The sequence below is a fragment of the Eumetopias jubatus genome, unplaced genomic scaffold (genome assembly GCF_037043125.1).
Source record: "Eumetopias jubatus isolate StellerSeaLion01/CBP00866 unplaced genomic scaffold, mEumJub1_p1.0 scaffold_2, whole genome shotgun sequence".
NCBI lineage: Eukaryota > Metazoa > Chordata > Mammalia > Carnivora > Otariidae > Eumetopias > Eumetopias jubatus.
In genome coordinates, this window is record NW_028274808.1 from 129,089,986 (window position 1) to 129,103,055 (window position 13,070).

The window sequence follows — 13,070 nt, forward strand, 5'->3', positions numbered from 1 at the left end:
GTTGCTAAAACATCTTTACTTTATAAAGGAAGAGTCCCACTTTTAAAGACTTCAAGCAAAAGGATAAAAATTGGTTTATTCATTCCCTAATATTTTCCCAGCTTTGGCCCAGACTAAAATGTTCTTCCTCTATTCTCATAAATAAATGTTGTTGTTGTTGTTGTTGTTGTTGTTGTTGTTGTTGTTGTTTTAACCTGGTCCCATTGAGCTCTTTATCTTTTGGAACATTATATATAATGTTTCAAATTCCTAAGTATATCTTAAAAATCTGTCCCATACCTCCAGCTAGATTTTCAGCTTCATGAACATGGACCATGCTATTCAGATATTGGCATCTTTAGCTTAACACTGTATACATTACAAATTTGTGATTATAGGTATGTAATGATTATTCCTGGCATTTTATAGTGATTTTTCAGATGTTCCTTTTTTTCCTGATTCTCCTACAAACATTTGGAAAGGTTTTTGGCCTTTCCAGATCCATTATAATTTAGGATTTGGGGAATTATGAAAATTGTCTCGTTTCATCCAGATGGTGAAACTGACTTGCCCAAGGTTAAACTGCTAATAGAAGTAGAACCAAACATGGAACTTAAAGTTCCTAAATCTCAGAACTTGGTAATCTTTCTATTTTACCTCTAAAGACCACCAAGAAACATAAAAGCAATATAAACATTCCTGAGTCCTATACTATTTCTGTTAAATTAATACAGTACAACTGTATATATATATTATAACGTTTATTACATGTCAGAGATGTGAAAATACTATATTTTATTTGCCAACAAATCAATTCTAAGAGGATGACTAAAAGTATAATAAAAGCTGGATAACAGAAAGCATGAGCCCAGTTAATTTAAGTATGTATTGAGTCACAACAGAACCAGAAACAATTTTAAACTGGAGCTGAATTGTCTATAATGTTGGCACCTTTGTTATCAGATTGATATAAGAGTCTGGTCACCAGCTCTGTCAGTTACTAATACATAAACTTAAACCATTCACTCAATTCTCATTTTCTTAATTAAAAAAAATGAGTATATTGGTTATTTCATAGTACTATTGTAAGAATTATTGGGTAAATGCTTAAAATATTTAATAAAGTACTTGGCTTATAATAGCAGTAATAATGATTAGAGTCTGCCATTCTCAACTCCAAACCAATATATTTTGACCCAGAGATCCTTATAATGTCCCTAGTCTAATGACAGGTTGACTATCAAGCTTAGAGCAGGAATAAAGCTAAAGGTAAGGGCTAACTTATTATAGGATTTAAAATTATAATATGTTAAGACAGGTAGCCAATAATATCATAGAGATTGTAAACCCACTCCAACTAATAGACTTTAAGGTAGTAATAGAACATAATCATTCAATTCATATTTAAGTGATGCCTACTTTAAAATTATATTATGCTATGTTATATCATATACAGAAAACACAAAAATATAATTCCCATAATCATAAAAGCTATTTTCTTACAAGGGAATATTTATAAACAAAAAATATAATATATGTGTTACATTCTATAATGGAACATAAAATGAGGTGTGAGGAAACTCTTCACAAAGGGGTGACATTTATGCTCGGTCTTGAAGAATGTATAGGGGTTTACTAGGCACTTAAGAAAGAAAAGCATTTCATACAGAAGAAAAAGTATGGGGAAAGACCCTGAGATGTCAGGCTCAGAAAATGGGGAGAAATTCCTATACAGGAACATAGGCTATGGCACCCTTGGAGGGGAACGGTTACAATTGAGGCTGGAGAGAAAGTTCAGGTCTAGACTTAGAAGTATGGTGGGGTTTAGACTTGGGACTATGGTTAGTAGAACCATGTGGAGATAGTTTAGCAAAGAATAACAGAGCCAAACTGGATTTCAGTAGATAACTGATACCGGACTCATTATCTGTACTGGTTGAGGAAAGTGGCAGGGAGCTCAATTAGGAGACTGATCAATAACATGGGAAGAAAATGACGAATGCATGACCTGAAGCTGTGACACATAAAAGCTCTGATTAGAAGAGAAATTCTGTATTAGAATATATAGGAGTTGGTAGTTTATAGGCTAAGATGTGGAGGTAAGAAAGAGACCTGTATAACAAGAATTTTTAGTTTGGAAGATTGGTTAGATGATGATGTTATTTACCACAACTGGGAATACAGAAGCAAGAGGGAAATAAGCAAAAATCAGTGCAGGTTTGTACATGTAGAAAATTGGAAATAAGGTTCTGAACATCAATGATAGAAAATGGAACCATTTGGAGTTTTCACTAGAGGATTTAAACTAAAGAAATTTGATTAGGCAACAGGAAGGATATTTAGAAAGTAGACTAAAAAAAAAAAAGTTCCATTATAGACAATTAGCATTTAAGGAAGGAAATGGGAAAAGGGGTCAATGAAGAAGACTTTCTGAAAAGGAGTAACCAATCAGGTTGGCCTGATGTTCTGAATAGAAGAAAATTTCAAGAAATAGGGAGTGATTTCTACTTCAAATACTATCTTGGCCAAAATTCTCTTATGCTTAAATTAATGACTCCTGTTGCAGAAAGGCCCAAAACTCATATGTGAAAAGAAAAATAATACTTACAAAAGAGAACGTAGAGAAAATAAGTCAATGATTCCCCCCCACCTCACTGTACTCAAAGAAAGAAAAGACTGTTTGGTTTAAAAACTGAAACCTGCAGACAGGAATGAGTTTCCATCTACTTGCTTTTCATGACTACAATTTAGTTTCATAGTTACCATTTTATTTCCCTTGCTGCAATAAGCCATTGTGCTCTCCAGTACACAGTTATGTTTCAGAGGGCTAATCCTCTTCTTGAGGGCAAAAAGGCAACAAGAGTGAAAATTAAGGTAAATATGTACTTTTCCATCACATAAATTGTGCCAAATTCCCTTTTTCACTAAGTTTATTTTGTAAACTCATGATGTTCCTCAGTGCTCTTACTAGCAAAGATAAGCATTATCATAACCATATTCTTCCCAACTGGTCCTTTTGTCAGTCTTTCCTTTTTCATTAACAGTATATTAGGTCATGATTTTATTTTAATAAAGATTTTTCTTAAGTCTGTTATTGGTGTAGGAAAACATTTTTATATGTTAGATATTTATAGCAACAGGTTTGGAACTATAGAAGAATAATTTTTTTTTTCTGTTAAAAGCAAAGAGAATCAGAGAGGAAACTGAACTTTTGTTTTTCACCTGAGTTACATCTATTAAATGAAAGGAATCAATTTCTAGAGTGCTTTTCAGATTTTTAAATGATGGCAATGATTATAAATTATTATGCTAAAACTAGCTTTCTTGTTTATATTCTTCCTCCCATAAGGTAAAAATAATACATTTTTACTCACCTATTTTTTTTATTTTTTTTATTAACACATAATGTATTATTTGTTTCAGGGGTACAGGTTTGTGATTCATCAGTCTTACACAACTTATAGCGCTCATCACAGTATGTGCTATGTCTCCCCAATGTCCACCACCTAGCCACCCATCCCTCCCACCCCCCCTGCACTCCACTCCAGAAACCCCCAGTTTGTTTCCTGTGATTAAGAGTCTCTTATGGTTTGTCTCCCTCTCTGGTTTTGTCCTGTTTCATTTTTCCCTCCCTTCCCTTATGATCCTTTGTCTTGTTTGCCAAATTCCTCATATCAGTGAGATCATATGATACTTGTCTTTCTCTGATTGACTTATTTCGCTTAGCATAATATCCTCTAGTTCCATCCATGTTGTTGCAAATGGCAAGATTTCAATTTTTTGATGGCTGCATATTATTCTATTGTGTGTGTGTGTGTGTGTGTGTGTGTATCACATCTTCTTTTTCCTTTCATCTGTTGATGGACATCTTGGCTCTTTCCATAGTTTGGCTATTGTGGACATTGCTGCTATAAATATTGGGGTGCACATTACCCAGTAGTGCAATTGCTGGGTCATAGTGCAGCTCTATTTTCAACTTTTTGAGGAACCTTCATACTGTTTGCCAGAGTGGCTGCACCAGCGTGCATTCCCACCAACAGTGTAGGAGGGTTCCCCTTTCTCCGCATCCCTGCCAACATCTGTCGTTTCCTGACTTGTTAATTTTAGCCATTCTGACTGGTGTGAGGTGATATCTCACTGAGGTTTTGATTTGTATTTCCCTGATGCCGATACTCACCTATTTTAATAAATATTGCCCTTTAGACCATTTGTGTATTATTTCTTTTGTTCCCAAGTGTTCTTTTAAGTTATAATTTATCAATATCCTTCATAAAAGAATATGACACATTTGATCCACCATTATGGAGAAAGGCTATCTTTTTGTTTTTAAAATAAATTTGAGAAATTTCTTATTAATTAATTCATATGTAAGAGGAAATGTACTAAATGTTGGGAATTCTACCATAATCAAGACATGGTCCTGTAGGACCTTGATATTTAGGAAGGAAGTGAGCAAGAAACTGGAAATATAATGCATAATCAAAATGTCAATAAAACCAACTGAGAACCAACTGACTAAGGTTCTGATGACATTAACATTCGTAAGCCCTTTTAGGTGATAGAAGATTCCAATGCTATCTATATATTATAAATTGAAACTGATTTATTTATGTAAATTTCATATGAAAAAGGATACCTATTTTCTTATATTTTTCAAATAATTATTATATAATTAAAACAACTAAATATTAATATCAATTAATATTATAGGATAATAAAAAACAACTTAAAAGTAATAAAAGTAATAGTTAGCATTTATTAAAGGCTAATTTGTGCCCAGATTGTTATCACAGGTTAACAGAGATGATCTCATATATTATTAGGTGTAACCCATGACATATGCAGTTTTAATATCTCATCTGACATGTGGAAAATGGAGCTTTCAGATGCTCAAAACTGCACAGAAATTCATACTGAAAAGGGTAGAATTTCAGAGTTTATGCCATAAGTGCTGCACCACACATTTTAAAACAAATCAACGTACAGTCTTCACTTCAAAGAAAATTTAGTTTTTAAATAGAATAAGTTAAGATGATTTTAACTTTCTTAGATCCATCTGTTATTGGCAGGACAGAGATGTTCTGAAATAATTTAACATTAATTAAATGTAAATTTCTTTTGCTCCTAAAGCATTAATCCAAGGGTTATAACTCCTCAATGCCTGCTTTGGTTTGATAAAAGTGCTATCAACAGCATCTCACTATCAAAACTAATATTTTAAGTCTGATTCTGGCAAAGCCAAAAACTAACATTAAGCATTATAGGTATCACTTAGTGGAGTCAGATTATTTTTCTCAATGTTATATGGTAAAATGAGCTGGATTTAGAAATTAAGAATTTGTAATAAACTTCAGAGTATAATGTATTAACACTTTGAAAATATCTCATTAATTAATTGATGCCACTTTGTAAACATCATATTATTTTTTATCCTTTCTTCTGTAATACTTGTTTTGGGGATTAAATATTATAAATGTTAAGTTTCAACTTGTGTCAACATGATCAAATTCTAAGACGTTCTAAATTATTAGACTGTTTAACATAACTTATTGTTAATCAACTATACCATCTTGGATTTTTTGCCAGATAAGAGTTTTATTTATTTGTTTATTCTTTTAAGATTTTATTGATTTATTTGAGAGAGAGAGAGAGTAAGACAGAGAGAGTACAAGCCAGGGAGGAGAGGTGGAGGGAGAGGGAGAAGCAGGCTCCCCGCTGAGCAAGGAGCCCTATGTGGGACTCGATCCCAGGATCCCGGGATCATGAGCTGAGCCGAAGTCAGATGCTTAACAAACTAAGCCGCCCAGGTGCCCCTAGATAATAGTTTTATAACAACAACATTAGAACAATAAAGCTACTTTAAAATGTACTTATATATACTTGTGTTATTTCCCATGCTTGATTTGCTGTAAGCTTCATGAAATTGAAGACTTTGTTTTTTTTAAAGCTATTATCATCAAGAGCTAGAGGACTGGCTGGCATATAGAAGGTAGAATGACTGCATAGAGAATGTAAAAGTTATTTGCAAAGTGTAACTTCAATCAAAAAAGGGAAAAAAAAAGAAAGAAAGAAAAGAAAATCTACTACAAACTTAAAAATGAGTAGATAAAAATGCTTTAACCACAAATCTAAAATATAAACTCTATCCTTGACTGAGCAAATATTTCAAAAAAAAATTCTACTGCTTATCCTCCCTTAGTACAAATATGTGGTATTTAATGGTAACAAATGGTTCAAATACTGTCTATGTAAATGTGTCTGACCTAATATAAAGTGTGCAAAAAGACATCCTACTTATATTTCCTAATATAAATTTTAGCCTTTATAAGTTTAGAATGTAAATATGGTATTAAGAATGTATAAATGATTTTCACATGGCAAAAATGCAGTATCCAGAACTGCTTGCAGACTATGGAATGTTAAGATTACAAAGTTTTCTGTCCTAACACCTCAAATCAAGACAAAATCGTGTGTTCATTAAAATTTTCTACTCAGGACTTATTATAGTCACTGTGTTATTACAAACTGAAAGGTGCTTCCTCCTCCCAAGTATAGATGGATGCCTCAGTGGAAGCACTTACAGATCATTATGGACACATATTTGAGTTCATAACAGTTATCTTGTGGTTAATGAACTGATTATGAAAGTGCAGTCATTAACAAAGAAGTTTAAATGCTATTGTTAATATCCTAATAGAAAATAATGGAGTTCGTATTTTTATGTGATGAGATTTAAATGTCAAGACTTGTTTTCAACTGTACATTTCAAACACCCACTCTCTAGTCTCTGTTAATAAATTGCATGCTCAGTTATTAGGAATGAATTGTAAATAAGTACCAAAACTCTTCAAAAATGTAGCTTGGGGATTAAATTAATTTTCTACCTATTAGGTAATAAAACCAAATTGGTGGTAACTGCAGGACAAAATCTATTTTATAGTAGGTTTTAGTTGCATGGGTTAACCCCATTTAAAAGATAGAAAACCATATCATTGGGGAAAACAAGGTTAGTTAATTATAATATGAATTAAGATGTGCTTAAAATGACTCCCCTCATTCATGTTACCACCCTTTTTTTCTCAAAGATTTTATTTATTTATTCATGAGAGACAGAGAGAGAGAGAGAGAGAGAGAGAGAGAGACTGGCAGAGGGAGAAGCAGGCTCCCAAGGAGCAGGGAGCCCGATGCGGAACTTGATCCCAGGACCCTGGGATCATGACCTGAGCTGAAGGTAGACGCTTAACCATCTGAGCCACCCAGGCGCCCTACCACCCTTTTTTTTCTATCACTTCTACAGAGATGTTGACTTCACTTTAATAAGCATTTATCACTTAACGATCAACAACCCTTTGTCATAGGAAAGCATTAGTTTTAGAGTGAAGAAAAAATATAGCCAAGTTGACTAATCTGATTCTCAGATCCCCATTCATAGTATTATAATACCTACTTCATAAAATTATTGTAATCTGAGTGGGGATAATTCCCATAAAAGTGCTATCTTAGTGCGAGCATATGGATTCCTTTGCTTACTCCCTCTCTAGCATGCCTTCTCTAAATATTCAGGTTTTACAGGGCTTAGTTCTGTCTCCCTTATGGCCCCTTAATATACTCTTCCTTTAAATTATATCATCATTACATAGTTTTAAGTCTATTTGCAGAGGACTTCCAAATGTATGCCTCTTGACCAGACTGATTCAATTTTGTATTTTCAACTTGTTGACACTTCCACATGAATATTTCATGTCTAAAACCGAATGCTTGATTAATATCCCTATCCCCTTCTGCTAATAAGATAATTTTTCTTACAGCAGTTCATGGCACCAGCATCTACTCAGTTACATAAGTCAGATACACAATACACAAGTCAATGTTGACACTTTAATGCAACCTATTCACCCAAACTATCATCAACCCTTATTAATTATACCTTCAAAAAAGATCTGCAACCACACTACTTGGAACTACCACATGTATTACCAAGTAACTTTGCTTCTCCTACCTCCATTTCTGCTCTTGCCCCTTCAAAGCCCCCATCTTATCAAGACAGTATGGTACTGGAACAAAAACAGGCCATAGATCAATGGAACAGAACAGAGAGCCCAGAAATGGACCCTCAACTCTATGGTCAACTAATCTTCAACAAAGCAGGAAAGAATGTCCAATGGAAAAAAGACAGTCTCTTCAACAAATGATGCTGGGAAAACTGGACAGCCACACGCAGAAGAATGAAACTGGACCATTTCCTTACACCACACACAAAAGTAGACTCAAAATGGTTGAAAGACCTAAATGTGAGACAGGAATCCATCAAAATCCTAGAGGAGAACACAGGCAGCAACCTCTTCCACCTCAGCTGCAGCGACTTCTTCCTAGAAACATCGCCATAGGCAAGGGAAGCAAGGACAAAAATGAACTATTGGGACTTCATCAGGATAAAAAGCTTTTACACAGCAAAGGAAACAGTCAACAAAACCAAAAGACAACCGACAGAATGGGAGAAGATATTTGCAAATGACATATCAGATAAAAGGCTAGTATCCAAAATCTACAAAGAACTTATCAAACTCAACACCCAAAGAACAAATAATCCAGGGCGCCTGGGTGGCTCAGTTTGTTAAGCGACTGCCTTCGGCTCAGGTCATGATCCTGGAGTCCTGGGATCGAGTCCCGCATCGGGCTCCCTGCTCAGCAGGGAGTCTGCTTCTCCCTCTGACCCTCCTCCCTCTCATGCTCTCTGTCTCTCATTCTCTCTCTCTCAAATAAATAAATAAAATCTTTAAAAAAAAATAAAAAAAGAACAAATAATCCAATCAAGAAATGGGCAGAAGACATGAACAGACATTTTTCCAAAGAAGACATCCAAATGGCCAACAGGCACATGAAAAAGTGCTCAACATCGCTCAGCATCAGGGAAATCCAAATCAAAACCTCAATGAGATACTATCTCACAGCAGTCAGAACGGCTAAAATTAACAAGTCAGGAAACGACAGATGTTGGAGAGGATGCAGAGAAAGGGGAACCCTCCTAACACTGTTAGTGGGAATGCAAGCTGGTGCAGCCACTCTGGAAAACAGTATGGAGGTTCCTCAAAAATAGAGCTACCCTGCAACCCAGCAATTGCACTACTGGGTATTTATCCCAAAGATACAAATGTAGTGATCCAAAGGGGCACGTGCACACCAATGTTTAGCAGCAATGTCCACAATAGCCAAACTATGGAAAGAGCCAAGATGCCCATCAACAAATGAATGGATAAAGAAGATGTGTTATATATATACAATGGAATTATCCAGCCATCAAAAAAAAATCTTGCCATTTGTAATGACATGGATGGAACTAGAGGGTATTATGCTAAGTGAAATAAGTCAATCAGAGAAAAACATGTATCATATGATCTCACTGATATGAGGGATTCTTAATCTCAGGAAACAAACTGAGGGTTGCTGGAGTGGTGGGGGGTGGGAGGGATGGGGTGGCTGGGTGATAGACATTGGGCAGAGTATGTGCTATGGTGAGCGCTATGAATTGCGTAAAACTGATGAATCATAGACCTGTACCTCTGAAACAAATTAATACATTATATGTTAAAAAAAAAAAAGATAGTAGGAAGGGCAGAATGAAGGGGGGGGAATGGAGGGGGAGATGAACCATGAGAGATTATGGACTCTGAGAAAGAAACTGAAGGTTCTAGAGGGGAGGATCGTGGGGGAATGGGTTAGCCTAGTGATGGGTATTAAAGAGGGCACGTACTGAATGGAGCACTGGGTATTATATGCAAACAATGAACCATGGAACACTACATCAAAACTTAATAATGTAATGTATGGTGATTAACATAACAATAAAAATTTAAAAAAATAAATAAATGAAGAAAGAAAAAATAAAAAAATAAATGGAAAGTGGGTAAACCACAAAAAATAAACAATGATGTAATGTATGGTGATTAACATAATAAAATAAAATTTATATTAAAAAAAAGTCCCCAGCTTGCCTACCTATACATTCTCCCATCTGCAGTCCTCCAACAAGCCGCTTAAACAGCCAGAATGATTTTTTTTTTTATTTTCAAATACAGATCTGATCACAACCATGATATTGTAATTTATAGTAAGAAATATATATTTGGTCTTTGTCCCGATTTCTGGAACAGATCTCCTAAAACCCTAGGAATTTAAGAGATGAGAGCAGCAAAGGTGTCTTTTGAGGTAACTTTGGGAAAGCCCCTAAGTTACCAAAGGTTGGGAACTAACCTAAAGTTGTCAGTGAAATCAAGTATGTGATTAGAGGTTTGTAACATTCAGTCTTTCCACCCAACCTCCACGGAAGGGGAGAGGCTGAAGATTGAGTTCAATGACCAATGGCCAATGATTTAGCCAACTGTGCCTACGTAGTATGCCTCCATAAAAACCCTAGAGGATTGGGTTGGGAGAGCTTCCAGGTCAATGAACATGTGAATATTTGTGAGAGTGCTGCATTCAGAGAGTGTAGAGAGGTTCCATCCCCTTTCCCCTACCTCTCCCTAAGCAACAATTCCATTTTGCTCTTCCTGATGTATAGTCTAATAACAAACTGGTGATCTAATAAATAAAATGTTTCTCTAAGTTCCATGAGCCACTCTAGCAAATTAATTGAACCCAACCCAGAGGTTCAATGGAACTTCTGATTTGCAGCTGGTTAATGAGAAGCACAGGTGACATCCTGCACTTGCAACAGGTGTCTGACATGGGGGCAGGGGCAACCTTGTATGATTGAGCCCTTAACCTGTAGGATATGATGCAATCTACAGGCAGACAGTGTCAGAATTGAGTTGAATTGTAGGACATCCAACTGGTATCAGACTTGCTGACTGGTGTGGGGAAATCCCCGACTCCTCACATTGGAAACTGATCCAGAACCTTTAGCAACAATTTCTCTGGCTCCCCATTTCAAAGCAAAAGGTTATTTCAAAGGCTCACCATTTTTCCTGAAATAAGAGACAAATTCCATAACATGACCTAAATACATGGGTTGATCATGTAGTTGCCAAAAAAATCTAGTAGACATCCACACACTCTCTCCTGCTTTTTCACTATGCTTTCTGCCCCCAGAGGCTTAACTGAATGGGAATAATCAGAGGACTCCCATATACTTTCCTTCAATAGTATGCAGGCAGTGGAGAGCCAACCCCATTAGTACATTGGAAAGTCGGTGTTGAAGTGCTGGATTGCTCTGGCTGGCTGTATCCCTTGACTGAAGATCACTGCTCTCACAAGGAGGTCCGCCCTACACAATCCTCTCTTTCCCAATTCCAGCAACCTCTGTTTCCGCCTTTTGGTCTTGGGGTAGTAAAAGCTCCACTAAGGCTTACCTCGAGTTCTTGCATCATTCTCTAAGTAACCCCTATATCCAGCCTACACCTTTGCAATCAGTCTCTTTATGAATAACCTGCCATTGAAATAACCTAAGTTTTAGTGTGCTATTTCCTGTTTAGAACTAAGTGATACACAAAATAAAAGTTCTTTCTTTCTTAGTTCCAGGAATGCTGGCCTTCTCATGTACTATTTCTTCTACTTGGAACTCTTCCCTCACTAATCACCTGGCTGGGTCCTCATTGTGATTCAAGCCTCAGCCTGACCCTATCCATAGTCCAAAAAAAGCCTATCTTTTACAGCATCTCATAATATTTTTATTTTTGTTCTTGGCATTTACAATTCTGCAACTATATGAGCAAATTATATTTATATTTTTATCGCTGGATTCTAGACTCCATGAAGGGAGGAACCATTTCAGTTTTATTAACTGGAAACCAGAGGGCTTAGCACTATAGGCACTTATTAAATATTTACAGAGAGAAAAAAATCAATTCAATAATTCCTTTCTCTGTTACCACTGTTGATTACAAACTATCAGCTCTGCACTTTATAGAGGCAGTATAGTATGTTATTAAAAGTTTCTGAAGCCTGACCCTCTGGGTTTGAATTCTAATTCTGCCATATTTTGTGATCTTAACCAAGTTATTCACCTTCTTTATCCCTTGGGTTTTTTTTTCCCCATTTGTTAAAAAAATAACAGAACCTATCATATATACTTGTGATATCAGTATCTGTAAAGTGTTTAGGTTTATGGTCTAGAATTGATAAGTGTGGTATAAGTATTATTGCAATTATTTATTATTTTATTGTATAAACAGTACAGAAGACAAAAGAGACACAATAAAAACTGTAAGAGTTCTCAGTTGAGTGAGAGAAGAAAGGTATATGTAAAAATAATTGTAATCACTGATCACCATTAGCTCCGTGGTGATCTGGTAATACATAAAAAAATAAAGGTATACAGAATCCTCAAAAATATTTAAATGTTGAAAATCTTCATGACTCATTGTATGAGGTGTGCAAAAATAATGGGGGATCACAAACCAGGCCAGATAATATTTATAAATAGAAAATCTAAAACTATGGTATCACCAAATAATATTATCAACAAGGATTTCTAAATATCACTGCATAAACCTCAATTAAAAAAAACTATACTATATTCCTCTTTCTTGTATGGGTATATAAATATCATTGCATAAACCTCATTTTTTTAAAAAAATATATTCTTTGTCTATTTTCTTGTATGGATGTATTGATGGCTGCAGAAATTAACTATGAATTATATATTAGTACAACTGTAATATATACAATCATATATTTGTGTAGGTATATGTATATACATTACACAAGTTTAAAGTGTTTTCTAAAGGTTTTTTTGGATGTTTTGAAGATTTGGTTTCCTGATTTATTCAAATTGTCTTCTATGCCTCTCTGGTTCTTAAACCCGGTATCCTTGAATGATCTTTTTATCTACCCAATCTCAGTCCTCCTTTCTTGTGGTTAAGCACTTTACATTCCTCCATCCAACAATGATTTATTGTTTGGCTTATCCGAATCCAAAAGTAATGTTATAGGCACTTGGAGTATAGCAGATGGGGAGAGAGAACCAATAACATAACATAACATAACATAACATAACATATGAATAAAAAAAATAAAAAGCCCTGCCCTAATGGAGCTTGAGTTCTAGTGGGGAAAAAATAACATAAAATCATCTTGGATAATAACTGCAATCC

General features: G+C 35.2%; 1 protein-coding gene across 1 annotated transcript in view; it reads right to left on the bottom strand.

The window, feature by feature from the left end:
- The window catches only part of CCSER1 (coiled-coil serine rich protein 1), a 723,573-nt gene that overhangs the window by 373,307 nt on the left and 337,196 nt on the right, over positions 1-13,070 (bottom strand). The window lies entirely within an intron of this gene.